At 42.9% G+C, this 18,769-nt stretch overlaps 1 long non-coding RNA gene across 1 annotated transcript in view; it reads left to right on the top strand.

Annotated features, from left to right (window-relative positions):
* Nucleotides 1-18,769, top strand: part of LOC146812371 (uncharacterized) — a 49,225-nt gene that overhangs the window by 17,775 nt on the left and 12,681 nt on the right. Inside the window, exons 3-4 of the long non-coding RNA XR_014966840.1 lie at nucleotides 7,866-7,939; nucleotides 10,962-11,478. This is a non-coding gene — a long non-coding RNA (uncharacterized LOC146812371). The remainder of the gene's footprint in view (nucleotides 1-7,865; nucleotides 7,940-10,961; nucleotides 11,479-18,769) is intronic.

Raw genomic sequence — 18,769 nt, 5'->3', positions numbered from 1 at the left:
AATACTTTAAGCCCTATGGCTCTACAAATAAAACTTTTATTGTCTTTCATCCCAGACCTAAATGAAAATCGTTGTTTGCAACCCCTAAAAGTTAGAAATCTGGTGCGAAACCAGGTGAATCAGGGAATTTAAAAAAGGGCACATTTAGATTATTCCCCTTAAACTACTGAACAGGACAAAGAGGATGATTTTGTTGGCAGTGCACTTTCTGGAAATAACATTGACGTAAATTTATAATCAGAGACCTTGGATGAATATAATGAAAGGTCTTTGAGACCCGCACCAAAAAAAGAAGAGAGGTGAAGATGATGATGATGCAGAAGAAGGATCTTCTAATTCACAAATTCCTTCTTTTCTTCCCCAAGACACGTTTGATCCAGAAGAAATTGTACATTCCTATTGGGCCCCTTAGTGGGCTGCTGCATTCATTGAAAACTGGGTAAAAGAACCTTTCCCAAATGAAGTCCGAAATAGACTCCGGGCAGAATGCCCAAAGACCAACCGTACCGGCACAAGTTTCACAAACTCCATATATAAAACCTTAGTTGTTAGTCTTTCTGGGTAAATGTAAAAAATCCCCCAAAAAGGGTATTGGAAAGCCTGCCAGGATAAACTCCTAGATTTGCTTTCGACAATTCTAGATCTAGCATTCACAGCAATAGATCAGGTTGCTACCCTAAGTTTCTAGCTAGTTGGGCCCAGAGAGCCATTTGTCTTTTTGGCAATGCCAATTGCTCCCTATCTGCTGAAAGCCAACGATCCACACTATTACGTATTGATCCTAAGCTTTGTGATCTGGCAGTAACATAGCCAGGCCTTCAGTGGGGATCTTTTTGCCAAAGATGTTACTAGATTTGTCAACACATTTACTTCTTTGGACAAAGCCCAAACAGCTAATAAAAGAAGTGTTCCAGGCAAACCTTTTTACAGGGCCGGCAGAGGCAGGGACCGCTCCAGCAGCCTTTTCTCCTAACATTCTCCATACAAAGGATATCCTTGTCGCAGAGGACCCTGGAATGATAGAAAATCACACTTTCTTTCTATCCAGAGGTCGGGGTCAAAAAGGACACTTTCCATTTGGAAACTACTTTGGAAAATCAGGAAACTCTTCCTTTCAAGTTGAGCCATCAACATTATTCCACTAATTCGTCATTTCATAAGCAATCAGGAGAAATTGACTAAAGAAATGTGGGTTCTTTAGACTGTCTTAGGTTTTTATCTAGAGTTCTTCTCCACTCCCATCCAAAGAAGTTTAAAAATATATATATTTTTCACAGAACAGAAACAAACTTTATAGATCAGGGGATTTGCTGTCTTATGGAAAAATGGGTAATCGGTTTACTATCTTTCATCGTAGGGGTTTCCTCATCAATTTTCTCTTCTTCAAGATGGAAAGGATACTTTAATAGAAGGAGACTTCATGGTCCAGTTAGATCTCAAGGATGCTTACCTAGTGGTCCCAATGTATGCTCCCCATCAACGTTTCCTTACTTTCAGTGGAGAGATCAGACCTATTATTTTGTAGCTCCTGCTTTCAGTCTTTCTTCAGGCCATTGGTGTTTCAAAAAGTTGCTAAAACCAGTATTAGAGTTTCTAAGAGCGCGAGGAATATATCTAATTATCTACTTAAATGCCTCAGCATCCCATCATACTACAATAACAACTGAATCTGAATAGTTCCGTTCTTTAAAATGTAGTCTTTGTCATAATTAGCTATTGTTTGTTCAGAGTTATGTAACGTCCACGAGGGCATTTTTGCAGCATGGCCCATTTTTGGAAGATGTTCACTCAAACACATAGGCATCGAAAACCGGCATCACAAACTCAGGTAACCTTGTAAATAAAAGGAAAATATATGCTTGTGTCTTACTTTCCAATACCATATAAACACAGCAGATGTGCAGGTCTGTCCCAGCCCATACCACAGCATTTTAATATAGATGAGGGGTCTCGTAACCCACCTGCTATCACAGCCCCACATGGATTGAGGATTGCTTGCTACAGTGCTGCTGACACTCTAGGCCCAAGATGTTCCCCAGCGTATGTGTCTGCTCATTGGTATGTCTGACTCTTCCCGGTGTTAGTGGGAAAGAGAGACTGGCACTAGGTGGGGACCTGACTTTGAGATGGCTCTGGGTAAGATAGGGTTCATCAAAAGTAAATGAATTGCTATTCTGTCCCATCCCAGACATTGCCTGCTATGTTGGTCACCTTGTCCCTCAAGCGGCCTGCTCGTCGCTGTCAGAAAATGTGTGTCTTTTAGGCACCCCTTGAGCTCCTTCTGCCACTTCATCCCTAAGCTCTGGAATTCTGTTCTTTTAGATCTAAAGGCACTCAAAATACCTCCCATTTGCAAGGCAATGAAAACATTTCTTTTATGCTGTGCTGTAAGTACCATAGAGTTAGGAGACCACCTCTCCACTCTATATATGACACCCAGTAGTTTCTGTGGCATTTCCTATTCGACCATAATAACATTGTTGGTGTTGGCTGGTACCTTCTGTGCTTTGAGTCAGGAAACCACGTCATAAAATTTTGAGTCAGGAGATTGCCCTTGCATACTAGGATTCGTTCTTCTCTCTTATTACTGGTTGGGAGATTGTCTCAAACAGTAATAAGGAATCTGCTGTAGATAATAAAGGCTCTACCTCATCAGAGTTGGCTAAATACCCTTCTAGTATTCCCCGAATTCACATACGTTGTATGGCGCTCTTCCACTCGGGTTCACTGAACAGACTACAGTGTATTTGCGTCTGCACATGATATACTCATTACCAAATCACATAATAGGTCTGGAACTACACATCAAAGTGCAAATAAAAAGGGGTATGTTTAGGGCGCCCCTTCGAAATGGCACATTTGAGGTCGCAAATCATTGATGGGTTATCAACACCTCAAAGGAGGTGGTAACCCATTTGAAAATGAGAAGAGGTACCTTAGGGACCACTTTTCCTTTGTGAGTGTTGTAAAAACTTTTTTAGCAGTGGACAGTAGCTTTTGGGACCACTGCTCACTCGTAAAAAAGTTTTGAAACTTTCCTCTCTCTTTTATTTTTTTTTAATGCATCCCGTTTTACTTTAAGTAAAACAGGCTGGATGGGAGATCGCCATAATAAGGAATCTGCTGCAGATAAAATAGGCTCCACCTCTTCAAATTTGACTAAATACTTGTCTAGGATTCCCCGAATTCACATAGGTTGTCTGGCGCTCTTTCACTCGGGTTCACCTAAACATGACCCTCAGGTCCCTTTTTAGTGTTAAACAGATCCTATTGGCATGCTTCCTATGTCCTGTGTTGTGCTTCTGGCCCCTTAGGCATATCTAGTGTGATTTCAACTGCGCATGATATACTCATTACTGAATCGCATGCTAGGTTTGCAATTACAAATAAGGGGCATGTTTTGAGTGTCCCTTCGAATTTGCACAGTTGCAGTCGCAAATCATTTATTGGTTACTAACACCTCAAAAGAAGCAGGAAGCCATTCGCAACCAGGAAGTGGCCCCTTAGGAAAACATTCCTCTTTATTATTATTATAATATTATTAACGCATCCCGTTTTCCTTGAAGGAAAACGGCTGCATTTTTTTTACAGCATTATTTAAAAGCAATCAGAGACATTGTGGTCTGCTGGCCCCAGCAGCCTACCATACTTCTTCTAGCAGAGATTCGTATAGTGTCGCAATTTACAACCTACCTCATGCATATTAATGAGGTAGGTCAAATTGTGAACCCCTACGAAATAGAATTTTGTGAAGCAATGTGTTTGAACATGTCGATTCGCATAAAAACAAAGCAATTGGTAAAAGTCAGCTTGCAACTTGTGACCACTTTTACCGAATGCATTGAATGAACATAAGGCCCTTAGTTAGTTTGACCAAATTGATGCACATATAAATGTAACTGTCATCATACACTGAGCAACATATTTTCGTAGTTAAGTTTAAAATTCATCAATTTGTGGGGATTTCGTTTCGTGCTCTGCAGAAATCATCTGATGCTTGCTTGGCCTATCTAAATCTAATGCTTTTATTTTTGGGTTACTGGTCTCATGCTATGGCACACATTTTCAAATTACACTCGGCCTGTTGTTTGTGAGGAACACCACTGTTTGCTGCACAGGCTGTAAAGTCTCTTCACTGGATGTGGTCTGGTTTGTCTTGGACTGATGTATGTCTGCTCTGTTTTATTGTCCAGCGTGTCTTGCCATTCAAAGCATCTTTGTGTTGAAAAAAATAATGTATACGCCACCATCCCTTCTCATGACTTTTCTTTCCATTAAGTGTCTGCACAAGAGTACCACTAATCTTCTCTCCCGATAGTTCTGTTACACTCCGAGATTTATCCTTACCCATGGCAGTTGCTTTCCAATTCCAGTAAAGACGAGCTAAATAAAAAACAAAGTGTTGCCTATAAAAAGCAAGTAAACAAAATAAAATATTTAAGATTCAAATACATACTTTAAATATTAATTTACATTAAAAGGTAGCATAAAATTTAAGCAATGATATTTATTTCCCATTCCACTATTTAACCAAACCAGCTACAGACTGCAAATGCACACTTGCCAGTACCTGAAAAGTTTCAATGTGGCAAAGCAATTTACACACTACTGTGTGACAAACTGAGAGGGAATCATGGCCGTTTCAATAAACTGCCAAGTATCTTTGGCAAGGACCTGGCTGGACACATACTTTCTGAAATATTCTGGACATATGATTCCAAATAGCATTCTACCATTTATGAAAGAGATCACATTATAATATAAAAATCAGTTTACTTTTCCAGGAATGGTGCAAAGAATGTCTGTGCTCCAGGCAAAATATTATTTTACTGTTGCTCAATCACTGTTTTACTTTGGTCCCATTTAGTGGGCATCATTAAGAAGCAACCTTGCTAATACTTATAGTTGCACAGGGTCTGAATATGCATCTAACACCACCAGCAACCCCGTTTTCTCATGTAGCACTTCATTTTATCCAGCTGCCCTTCAATGCCCTATTTTTCTCTTACATAATATATTGAAAAATGATTAAGATTAAATGCATACTCATTCAAATGAGGTGACGGTATATAACGTTGCCACTTTATCCAATTAAAAAAAGCTAATAAAACAATACTCTAACAGCTGCAGAAAAATTACCATAACAGCAGAGATAATGCACAGCACAGGCCTCAATCTGACTTTCTTTCTATGCCAAATGCTGAAGTAACCACTGCATACATATATCTGTTCTGTCACATTATACACATGACATGACAGATAAAATGAAAACATCTGTTATACTTCGAACTGGATTTGCACCTTTTGGATTAGCCTGGTCAATCACAGCAGACTTTGGGAATGTATGGATAAGCTGGGGGTGCCAACGGAGATAATCGCGCTTTTGGCCTATATGTATAGCAATTTAACAGCTAAAGTCCGCTATGGAACGAAGGGCGAACTAACTCCATCCTTTAATATAGGGAGAGGGGTTCAGCAGGGGTGCGTATTGGCGCCCTTCCTCTTATCCCTATATATAAATTGAGTGAAAGAAACACTCTAGGCGGTTGGTGCAGCTACCCCTACGATTGGGTGGAAGCACATACCAATACTGTTGTACGCGGAGGACACTGCTGTTTTGGCAGTCACCCCAAATAGCCTGTAGGATCTGATCAGCTTTTCAGATTTTAGGGAGAGGAGGGGTATGGAAATTAACATCGCAAAAAATTGTACCATGAGCTGTGGTCGAGCAAGGGTGAAATCTAATATTTTCGATATTAAGGAGAACAAACCTTTAGTTATTTAAGGATTCAAATCTCCTCTAAATTCTATTGGAATCACCATAGGGAAACCTATGCATCTTATATGCCTCCAAGTTAGGTACTAAACCAGTTGGAGAGCTGGAAACCCTATACATTGCCAAATACATTTCGGCAGCGATATATGGGGCAGGAATTTGGGGTATGGGGGATATTGGCATTTTACAAAAGCAAGAAAACAAGATTTTTATGAGATTGTTAGCGGTACCCCACTCAATGCTGGACTCTGTTGTTCTTTGGGAATTCGGGAACTGGCTTTCTATTAGACACCTTAGAAAGTAAACCACTCTTATTATGGCAATCCGTATAGTCCAAAATAGAGACTCCTTTCACTAGATCAATCATTAAGGACTGTATGGGACTAGACCAGGCTAACAAAATATCTTGGCTACGGCATATAAAACAATCATTGCGGGGCCAGGGCCAGACAGAGAGGGCTCTGGGCACACCCAGAGGCCATCACTGACTACGTTAAAGGGGTTCTAAAGGAGCATGTATTTAAGGTTTGTCTAGAGAAAAGAGTTCAGTTACATCTACATAAGTTGTCAGTGGGCATTACACAGCATTGAATGATCATCTGGTCGCAAACTGTATCCTACGCTAACCCACAATACTTATCATAGATACATTTTAACTCGTTTTCGCCGCCTAATCTTTCATTGTGTGACCACATTTACAAAGGAAGAAGGGTGGGGAACCATTACCTCGAAATGCCCCTGTGACCATAGGTTGGAGCCGTCATCCTAGCACATAGTACTTTTCTGTAGGTTTTACTCCACACCTAGGAAATGTTATCTTCAACTTCTCTTTCTAAAAGAAAAAATATTTACCACCAGGAAGCTTTAAGTATTTGTGCGACTTGAGTGATGGGTTTGTTATAGGGTTGCTATGTTTCTTTCCAAGGTTTTGTGTATCAGAGCCTCACTAAATGACTTGGGAAACGTAATGGATTAGCCTAAGTGCCCTATGATTTTAGCATGCGATTTGATGTTTGCTTCCCATAGTGTATTATGATCTGTAATGTATTATGGGCAAAAGGTGTTTTATTAGATGCATTTTAACAATCTGTTTTATGTATGTAATTTTATCAGTTGGTTTTATACTGTGAAATGGATGATTTTAAAGAATGGTTTTATGTATAGACATGCTGCTTTTATCGTTATTTGACATGAACCGAATAAAGTTTGGGAATTAAAATGGATTAGCGGGTTTACTCCTTAGCTGAGCAGGTATATTTTAATCAGACCTTTCAATCGTACATGTTGGTTACAATAGACAGTTTGTATGGCTTCACTACGCGTAGACCCTCGGTGTCTATCGGCTTAGAATTTGCATTGCCCTTTGACTGATAAAGGATATTGACAGGTTGAGCTAATGGAATAGGAGGTTTAATTGGAGTGGAGACCAGTTTGGGTGTGCTATCAGCGTTGTTTGAGTTAGAAACCTGTTCTGAGTTATCAGCGTGGTCAACTCATCCTCCAATAAATCTCCCTCTATGGCCTTCTGCTGTGTCAAGTTGTACGTGTGTCGATCGATGAATGTTGTGTATTCATTTGTTTGATCTATTTCATGTCTGTGGTTATTGACATCCAGTAAATGAATTCCCTGCCTTTCCTTTGTTTGCCTATTGATGGGTTCTTCTGGCATGGGCATTATATCCATGGAGACTTGTAAGGCGGTGTCTGTGTTTGATGTTGCATCAAGGCAGTAGTATGATGTATTAATGATGGGCCTGCCCTTGCCTCCTGTTTTTCTTGACCCAAATATTGGGTAGAGTCTCCTTGGTACAGCCTCCTTTGACTGCAATGTCTTGTTTCTTGCCTTTCGCACTCGTTTACGCTGCTTTTTAGTTGGTTTGGGGAATGGAGTGCTTTCCTCAGTCCTAGTGCAGGGCTGTACCGGGGATGGGGAGTGGGAGCCCTCTCTGTCCTTTTTGTTGGAGTTTTTAAGCATTCAGGTGGATCTCCAGGAAGTTCAGCTTACACCCTTAACCCTTCCCTTTTTAAGACACTAGTTTTGAGTAGCCATGACTGACTTGCTTACTAGCACTGTTCATTTTACTTCCAGAATGCTGGATAGGGCTTCGAGGAGGTTGTACGGTTGATCTATCATTGGACTGCATTTACACTCTGTTGGTGAAGGTGAGTAAACTGCTTGAACTCTTGATATTAGGGCTGTTCGAGTTTTCAGTTTCAATTTGATGCCAGAGATGTGTGAGGGTATCAAGTTCATGCGATCAATTTGTACATCCTATTTGTCTGAATGGAAATTTGAAAATTCTATTGACATTTGCAACATTGTTAATAGGGATCCCTACTAAGGTGGGACATTATGTGATTGGTTATCTAGAATTGTTAAGGAATAATATGGGCAGGCCAGATGTTTTTCCACCTGTTAAGAAAAATATTTTCCTTACCCTCTGGGCTTCTTTGAATTATACATATATCTGTGCTTGTGTTTGAGGAAACCTTCTCTAGTTTCCCTGATCTCTCCTGACTCATACTCAGTCAGCCTTCAAACATCCATTAGGGCATTCTATACTTAGCCCAGACCTCAATCTACAATCACACACTTCCAGCTAGTCACTGCTAACCACCTGATGGTATTAAGAACTTCTCTGCAAACCCTCAGGCAATGCCAGCAGGCCCACAGAGGCCTTCGCCCTTCATTATGACAGCCCAGTTTATCTATAGATTGACTCGGTTGATGCTTGAACAATCTTCAACGACCTGGAGATGGTTCTTAGACAAAACCAGAGACATTCAGCTTGTCTTCAGGTACCCCAACCTGGTATGTAAACACCTCTTAGAAGCCGCTGGTCTGCTTTTATATACACCCAGTCAACACTCTTTTATCTGTTCCTCAGTTACCCACAGCTTTTACTTAAACATTAGTGCCCTGCCGTCAGAGAATCTTGGTTTGCTCTCAGAAACCTGCACCATCACCTCAGAGAACACCAGCTTGTCCTCAAAGAGACACAGCCTGCCCGTAGTCAGATCCAGTTGGTCCCCTTAGCTGATCCTCAGAAATCTTCAGTTGACCTGCAGACATCTTTAGCAGCCCCTCGAGACTCTAAGAATATTTCAGAGAACCTTTAGATGGCCTTCAGACATCTGACGACTATCAACGATTCTCAGCTCACCCTAAAACACAACTAGCTGGCCCGTAGATGCCCTTACCCTGCCTTCAGACAGCCACAGGTGGTGAATATACACCTTTAGCAAAGCGCTGCCAAATCAACAGCACTCAGTCATCAGACTGTTGCTATGAGGAGCAGGGTTGGTACTGACTTGCATAAGGTGGGCCTTTGTCTAGAGTGGCACACTGGGTAAAAAATGATGGACTGGAGCCCCAAGTGATTGTCAGTGACTAAGATTAATTCAAGCATTTAATCGTAACCTTATTGTTGAAATCAACAGCATTGTCACACTCCCCACCAACATATACCCTAGGAACACGTCAATAAACTAGTGCAACACAGTTCACAAGCAAACCCTATCATCATAAAACCCATGGGTTGAGATGCATGTACAAAGCAATGGCCGAACAATGGACAATAAATACACAGCCGAAGCAGATGAAAAACAAAGCTCTTTGGCAGACTCACCCATTTCAATAAAACCACTGTTAAGATCATCCTAGATAAAACTCGTATTACTTTCACACTCAATCACTTAAACCATTTTGAAACTTAGAGATCAATAATCTCTATATTAACCACACACAACTAAACACCAACAAAACAACAGACACTTTAAAGAATTGGCTTCTCTGGCTGGATTTACAGCCTCCTTAGACCTGCACGAATGGATGCAGAGACAGAAGCTTTAGTGCAACAATGCCATAAAATGGTGGTTAGGAAATGCGAATAACATAGAATTCGAGATTAAGTTTGTACTGTGCTCCCCATCAAAGTACCTGGGTCCTGGCATGAAAAGACGGTGAAAAGAAGCCCAGATTCCTATTTTTATACACACACATTTTATGTTTCTTGTGAGAGGGCTGCTTTTCTGTGTCAGAGGATAAAGGACAAAATCCTGGAAGGCAATATTTATTGTGATTCGGCTGCGAGTAATCAATAGTTCAGGTCAAAACGACTTTTTAAAATTTTGGCACAAAATGATCTTTCTATTGTCTTTCCTGAGAGAAGCGAGGCGCGAGGACAATAGACAAGCTGGGCGCTGCTTCATGCCTGTTGATGTGCAGAAAAGAAGCAAGAAGCTGTCTTGGAACAAGAAGACTGACTGGGTCACAGTGCACTAGGAGCGCCTTGAGCGCACTACTTAAAGAAAGAAACCTTTTATTCGTATATTTGGCAAGACATTGTCTTCCAGAAAGTCCGTTTATTAATGTGTATCCTGAAAACTTTGGAGCTGGAAGCTGTGTCCGTTTCGATTTCAAAACTTGGGAGCTTCGTTTTGTTTTCATTTCCTGTTGAATGCAAACAATGTATAGTGCAGTAGGTACCCATTTTAGGAAGGCTGAAACCATGTTTTCTCCTGACAGACTTTGTTCCTATTAAGGCCTGCTGGCTAAGAACAATCCAGGCGTTTCTTTTAAGTGTATACAAATGTCTAGAGAACTCTTGTAATTACTTCCACCTTAGAAACTAGACATGTCAAGATGAACTTAACCATTGTAGTTCCAAGCTGAGGAAGATGCAAGCTCTGGTGTGCTGTTGTTATTATTCAAACCGCATTATCCTATTGCAGTCTATGCATAGCTTGTGGTTGCTTCCTCAATGCTATCTTTGATTTCTCACGGCTTTAGCATCAGAGTCGATTCACATAGTGACGGAGATCCCCAGGTTTCAACGGGCAAGAAGAATAGGTGGAAGGTGGCTAGTATACCTGGGGTCGACAACCTGGAATTTGCCCCCTTTGGATCTAAGGGCTACGAGTGATGTGGCATTATTTAAGAAAAAACTGAAAACGTGGCTTTTTGCACAAGCTTAAGCCTCATTTTGCCTTGTTCCATCTTTGGTGTAATGGCTTTCGCGCTTGAACACTCCTCGGAGTAGCTGTGCAGACTATAAAATGCTTTCATCATCATCCTCATCATCATAGTGAGACATCTTAATTTTTAGTAGGGAGTTCTATACATTAAAACAGAGTGATTTAATTCACAACGGGCTTTCTTACATATTTTCTTCTATTGTTCCAGGTCTCCTTCCTCGCCGACACCTTCTACTAGACGTCCTTCCATCTGGCCACTTTAACACCCTGTATCACAAGGACAGGCTCGGAGGTGCCAGAAGGGAGGCAACTGTTGAGCATTGAGCCAGCTCTTAGGATGCCGGAGCTTCTGACACCGTCTTACTAACAAAAGAGGAGTGGAGGGATAGCAGCCTCTTTCAAGAACTCCACTGTTTGTCTTCTTCCAGCTTCTAAAAACCAGACCAGCCTCAAACCAGAGCTTTTCGTATGAACCTAGAAACTCTGAACTTCCTCCAACTGCTCTCGGGTCCCTTGTCTATTGGCAGGCACAGCTGTGAAGCAGTCACCCCCCTGCTAGTGCACATTTCCTTGACAGCAAATGTGCCCATCACCTGCAGAGACCACCACATCATCCATTTTGACTCAACCTCCCACCTCCATCAACATCACTCTCATCAAAAAAAGATAAGGTCCTTGCCCGACCATGGAAGAACCTTGATCTTGTCACTCTTCAATCACAGTCGGTGAGTATGACGCCGATCAAACTCATGACAAATCAATTTGATATGTGACTTATCAGGGCCTCTCTTTGGGAACAGCTAAGTCTTTATTAACTGCAGGAATTCAAAATGGTCAAGGGTTGTACTTCTTCCTGATGTGAATGTGTTCCAGAATTTGACTGTCTACACTGAAGAGGAAGTTCTATTGATACACATCTTTGTAGATTGTCAGGAAAGGGGTCAGTTTGGATATGAGTGTCCTTTGAGATTATATTCAGAAATTTAGTTGGTGTAATGCTGGTACCCAAGGACCAAGGCAATGTGGCCTGCACCCTGTGAGGAAATCCGAGATGTGGGAAGATGAAGCGTAAAATTCACCTAGTGCAGAAGACACCTTTAGCTTCAATGGAGTGGAGGCAGCCTCCAGACCCTCATCTGGAACAGCTATATAATCTCCCATGACAGGAGACTCTACATTCACCCATGCCTTTGCACTGATATTTTTCCGTGTACTATCTTTCAGGTCCATTGTGTGACTGGGGCACCACGTGCTGGGTGAGTTTTGCCATATGGAAGATACAAAGAAAAAATAGAAAGCCTAAAAAGAAACTATCTTAATTGAAAAAGTGTTTGAATTTTAACAAAGTCTGTGCCTGCTGGTGCCACCAAAGTTGCATACTTTCCCAATTCAGCTGGGTCTCGTAATTTACCTGGGTATTGAAAAGGGAGATATTTGCTAGAAACAGGACTCTGTTTTATAACTGTTTAATGCCATGGAAGAAAAGTAGGCTGTATTGCCCACTGCACAGAAAGTAGCAAGCCCATACCAGGATGACAAAGACCAAGGCTAGTGCTGGGATGGGAAACACCCCAACATAGGGTATGTACACCTGCATGAATGTCCACTATGTGCTATGATCTTGACCTTTAGCACGACTCCAGGGCCAAAAATAATCGACCCTGCCTGCAAAGGCCTATGCCTGTCTCTTGATACTGAGAGGTCGAGAACCTGCCCTAAGACCTGGAGGGGTGCGCCAAGTGTACCTTTAGAGTGGAAACAGGACTACTGTCTCTATCTTGGGCTTAGCACATAAGACGGTGGGGGTAGCATATAGTGTTTTGTGGTCTCAGTTAGATGACCAGACCTTTTATATGTGTCAATGAGAGTGTGGCCTACTAGCCCATCTTCCATAAGGTTCTGCTTCTATATCAAAACCCAGAACCTTGCACTGACTTTTTGTATGTAGAGTGTGGATGTGTGTATAGTATGTATGTAGCACATGTGTAGTAGTAGGCCTCTGTGTGCATGGTTCTGAGTACTGAAATCTGTGGGATTCATTTTGCATGCCTTTGATTTACCACTGCAAAGGACAGAGGATGAGGGCAGCTCCTCAGATAGGGAAAGTGTATTGCTTTCATTGATTTGGATGAATGGTGGAGATCAAACACTGAAATGTAGAGAATGAGAGAGTGAAGCCAGGAGAAACTTGTGCTGCAGAGAGTCTCCCAGTGTCTCTGTGGTTCCAAGTTAAAATCGCAAAAGTCCACAAAGATCTGCACATTGGCCCAAGGGGAAGCTCCATCTACCGGGAAACAGCCGTAACTACGAGGTTTTTACCTCGTTGTACCTTTACCACGCATTTTTTACCACGCATGTTTTTAGAACGCATATGCTTTTGCAACGTATGCCTTTACCACGCATTTAAGGTAAGTTCAGGGGTGTGGGGGTTCTCCCCCACAAATACATTGTTTATATATAAATATATATAAACAGTGCGTAGTAAAGGCATACGTTGTAAAAACATATTAGCGCTAAAAAAAATGTGTGGTAAAACATGCGTGGTAAAGGCATGCAGAGTATTTCCCTGTCATACAACCGCATCTACCTTGCAGTTTGTACTGTTGCAGGTTGGGCTGTATCTGCCTTGCTGTGTGTATTGGCCCAGGTTAGGCTATATTTACCTTGCCATGTGCGTAAGCCCTGGCCAGGCTGCATCTGCCATGCTCTGTGTACCAGCCCACACCAAAGGTTCTGCCCACTTCTGCCTGTGGACTGACTAAATCTTGCAGAAAGATGGGTGTAGGACTAAAGACTGTTGGAGAGCCAAGTGTACAATAGGAGTAGCTTGGTACTCCAACTGTAGTGGAATAGTACAAGAGGCCCTTGGACACCGGTAGTACCAACCAATGTAGTCCCCACTAATCACCAACTGTGCCTGAATCCAGGGAAAAATTAAGCGGTTGCTTAAATGGCTCAGTGCCCTGGGTTGTATTCCATCTGGCCTAGCTAGTTCCGGCCCCGCTCTTTCAATGGATTTTTTCTACATATTCTAACTTGTACATTTGTTATCCACCGTAGGTGTGCATCAATGCTTTCAGTCGTAAATAACGAATAATATTTCAACATCCCTCTCACACTCCACCAAGTTCTTTTTGGCAATGTGTCTCTTCTCCCTTTAAATTCCACCCTCCTGCTTTTTCCTATAACTAGTACATTTACAAAGAGGCGGATTCCTTTGCAAGACTGCTGTTTTTTATCTTCCTTTTTAGGTCGAGCCTATGGCAGCGCGCATGCGCTGCTTAGGAAATCGACCTCTTGGAATCACTTCAGCTTCAGGAGAAGCTCGTGCATGTGGTGCTCACACGCCATTGGCCTTTGCGTGTGGATGTCCCAGCTTTTAGGAAAATGTTCAAACCCAGAGCGTTTTGCTCTCGGGAGCCAGCAGCGACATCTGTTTTGTGTCACCTTTCACGGCCGCGGCTTTTAGTGTGGTCCCATTGATCAATTCCTGCTTTGACTTTCTCCGGGCTGAGCTCTCGCGTTTTCCCGAGCCTTATTTACTCTTTCCTCACACGGTTTTTAAGCTTTTCTCCTTCTCAGACATCTTAGATGAGTGGGAAAACGGACATTCTGGCCAAGTCTGCTCCCGTTTTAATAGATCACTCCTCCTTTGATTATATGAGCCCCGGATAGCAAGCATTGCAATGTTATTGTAGCAGATGCGTCTCGGACATGAGACACTTGACAGTACAGCAACCGAACAGGTCTGCCGTGACCAGCGCTTCGAGCAGGCACGTGCATTGGCAAGGCGCAATAGACCACAGCCCTCACGCACTCTCCTAAGTACCTCGGAGTTCGGGTGGTCTGTTGCTTCTGCTGTTACGGGAACGGGATGTGGCGGTGAGTCAGAGGGAGGTGATTGGGACCGGTCGCTGTACAGTTATTTTTACAATCTTACATTACACATATTTATAGTTCCATAATTCGCTGGCGGTAAAGTGGTGCGCCCGGGTTCACACGATGTGTCGATCAAGTGCCGGGATGAGTCTCCTGTGGGCTGGGTCAAGAGTTTATCCTGTAGTCTTGTGGCCGAGTGCCGGGGTTAAAACACGGGTCCTTAGCGTTGCCTTGAGTTTCTTGTCTTAGTTGCACCCTCAGGGCAGCATATGTTTTGAGAACACTAGGACACATGAAGGTGTGATCATTTTCTCTGTAAATGGTGCATGGGGCCCGGGGGGGGGGCTGGGGTGGAAATCACTGAAATATCTCCTTCTGCAGGCGCCTGGCAGTGCATGTGTTAAGTGGTGTGTGGAGAGCGTCTAATGGTAACACACAGAAGTGTATATAACAGCAGGACGTTCCCTCAAAGCTCATGGATGGCAGGCTGAAGTTTCGTTCATCGGAGAACCCTTAAAATTCCCACAGATGCCCCCCTACAGCTGAGCAATCCTTCACGTGTACATAGATGGGGCAGGCTCGCTCCTTAGGGAGGAAAGTTTGCGCGCAAAAGCCCCAGATCGCGTTTAAAAAACAAATATATTTAACAAGAAAGCTATAAGCTATGCCCTTACAGTGAAACATGCCTAGATCATGCAGGCGGATATTTTAGACAGCAGAGAGACCGTACAAACAGCCCCCCCACCGCCAATCACCGATTTTGCTCGCTGATACTCAAGGCAGCAGCACTGTCCTTGTGTACATAATTTGTACATGGTGTTGCTTTAAGACCGCAGAAATATACCCTGCAGCGGCGTAACCGGTGTGTCATGGACACTGGTGTAAGGGAGTGAATGCATCCCCATCTGCTGTTTGAGTTGAATTGTAAAATACAGCAATAATCGGGCCCGGTGCCACTGCTCCTGCTGCACCCATGTGATCTATGCTCTCGGAATACACTCAGATGCTGCACGCGGCTGCCTCAGACAGCACACCCGGAGCAGGGAATGAGCTCTCGGTTGGTCAGCCTGCACGTGCCGCTGTATGATGGAAGGAGCGGTCATGCGCGTGAACGCCGAACGTGCAGCCAGTCTGTGAGAACGGAAACCCTTGTCGTGTGTGGAAGCAGATTCCGCAGCAAAAGTAAACTCTGTATTCAAACAGGCTGGAGAGGGAGGTGAATTAGGTTCGACTCTTCCCAATTGAGACAGTTGTACTTGGTGGAAAAGTGTGAAGCAGAGCCCTTCACCGGTGTGGAAATTGTGTTTGCCTGAGAAGCATAAATCTTATCTCTTCCTGAGTGTGGAGATTGTGTCTACATGACAAACATGAAGCACAATTCTCCCCATGTGCGGAAATTGTGTCTGATAGTGAAATGTGAAGCACAGCTCTCCCACAAGTGTGGAAACCGTGTCTGCTTGTAAAACTGAACCTCATCTCTCCCCAAGTGTAGAAACTGTGTCTGCCCATGAATAACTCTCCCCAAGTGAGCAAAGTGTGATTGCGTGAGAAACATGAATCACATTTGTCCCCCAAGTGTGCAAATGGTGTCGGCTGATGGGCAATGAGGCTGAACTGTGTCCCAAATGTATAAACCAGTGATACTCAAAGCACGGCCGTTGGCTGCATGCAGCCCTCCTGACCTTTTCATGTGCCCCCCTGGTGAACAGGAGCACTGGGCTGCTGTTTATTGCACTAAGCAGTAACATTAAAAAGATGGTAAATAAACAGGCAAGTGTTTATTTGAAGGTTCATTGAATTGAAAGAAAGGAAGTAACTAGGGTGTCTTGCTCCACTGACACTAGGAACACAGTAATTTTTTTAACATATCTTGCAGCAAGCATGAAGAAATAGAATGAAGTCTCTTCAAAACCGTTTCACCTTAATACATCAGATTATATCAGTGCATTGAAAGGAAGTGATAGTTCTCAAACATGAATTTAGAAACATTCATGCTTCTCCATTCCCCCACCCTGACAATGCTTCCTTCCCATTGACAACAATGCCAATAGTGAACTAAGAGGTGAGTCAGTTGTGATGTGCATTCTATGGGTGGCCTGGGTTGCTATTGTACATGAACAACATTATGGCCTATTAAATCAAACACACGAGAACGTTTTCTACAACATACATCCTGAGGCCATGTATTCTGAGGTACTCTTATATGCAGTGCTTTATATGGAAAAAAATGCGTGCAAGTACTCACCAAAAATGAGCAGTGGATTGGGGGTGGAGTAAGGGGCGGGGCAATGCTCAGGTCGACTCTCCGCACACACAGTATGCCTGCTGCGCGATTATGAACCTCCCTCAAACGTACAAATGATACTACCTGCTTAGTTAAGATTATCTCACCCCAAGATTCATCGTTGTGCCTGCGGATGAACAAAGAAGGCGAACCCTCCTCCACGTGTGCAAACTGTGTCTGCTGTGGATTATAAAGTTTATCCGTCCCCCACATTAATAGATTGGGCTTACTTCACTTTTTAAAAAAAGCATTAGCATAGCCAATAGGTCTAGCTTTTGGGACCTTATAAGTATTTAGTTATGCAGCACAATATCCTTGGTGCAACAACTTCAACTGTTGCATGGCTAAACACTTATAAGGTCCCAAAAGTGAGACCTATTGGATATGCCAATGCTTGTTGGCATTTGCTGTCCTAAATCCTTTGGTTGCATCCTTTTGACACTCTCCTGTCCTTTTACCGCCGAGATTCCTTGTGCATCTTAAATAATCAAGAGTTTATTAAGATCATCGTTGCTCTTGTCTTGCCGTGTTTCACGTTTGCCTCCCATATGTTCACGCAGTAACCACGGATTCCTCTATCTTCTCCAGGATGCTTTTACTCTCTCCGCATATTTCTCATGTGGTGAGGATGAAGGCAGAGGACAGCGGCACTGGGGCTGGACTTCCATTGAGCGAGTGGCCTAAGGGCTAGAGCTGACGAATTTAGAGCTGGGGAAGCAGGTTCGAGTCTCGGCATCGGCTCAACGTCCTGTGATGGGCAAATCACTTAATCTCCCCGCCCTACCAAAAATGAATGGGTCCTTGTGTGACGTAACTGGTGCTCGTGTAAAGTGCTTCAATACCTTCGGGTCGAGGTCCTGCTATATAAAAATGCACAAAAAAAAGGGCCTGGCAAAGGCCAAGGCTTAACTTCCCCGAGGGGTGACTGGCGGTCATTATGTAAATGGGCCCCCACCAAGTTGTTTGTTGGTTTGCACCACCACTGCTAACACACGTGAGAAATATGTCTCCAAAGCAGGCTTTCCTAAACAATCTCATTTTGTGTCCAGAAATAGAGTTTGTGCCTAGTTCCTGATTTTGTACTGTGCTGTCTGACGGTACAACGTGCAATAACGCCCCAAAACGATTTTGAAGCTGTTTATTTTTTATTTTTACACGAGACTGATCCTAGAGTAAGGCTTTGCAAAGGCTATTATAGACTTCTTTCTTATATTACCTGGAGGAAAGTGCGTGTACACAACCTAGGGAACGAGTGCCATTAGCATAAAACCTGATGCACGCCAAGTTTAAAATCAGGGGCAGACAAAGATTTTACACTTACATTTGCTACTACTAGTGCGTAGGGCGCTCAGGATGAGAGCAGACGTTGCTTTTGTTGGTTTGGACAGCTCCCCTAACTGTTCATAGACTAAACCGCAGTATGCAGTGATCACTGCCTAGCTTTGGTTCCATTTATAGTAGTATTTGTAACACATAAAACATTTTAAGTCACATAGACTCCGGATTAGTAAAAAGAACTGCAGAAATATGTTTTTCAGACGAAATATAAAACATACACATTGCAAGGTTGTGTCTAACAAAACAAAACCTGGAAAGCTTATTGTACTCTAGGAATTTGAAGAACAGGCAGCACCACTGTTCATCTAGGGAGGATTATGAAACAGAATGCCAATCCTCACTGATCCCCACTTTAGAAATCTAGGTCAGGCCTCCTCTCTTGTTCGCGAAATGCACAGTTTGTTTTGTGGTTTCTTTTCCAATCTCACAACCTGAAACTTGGTTTGTGGATAGACTGTTCTAAAAACGCATTAGCATTTTGCAGTGCTTAATTTGTGCTGGTGGACGTTGTTATT

The sequence above is a fragment of the Triturus cristatus genome, chromosome 7, assembly GCF_964204655.1.
Source record: "Triturus cristatus chromosome 7, aTriCri1.1, whole genome shotgun sequence".
NCBI lineage: Eukaryota > Metazoa > Chordata > Amphibia > Caudata > Salamandridae > Triturus > Triturus cristatus.
Note: the sequence above shows the minus strand (reverse complement) of the source record. Positions and strands in the feature narration are given on the sequence as shown.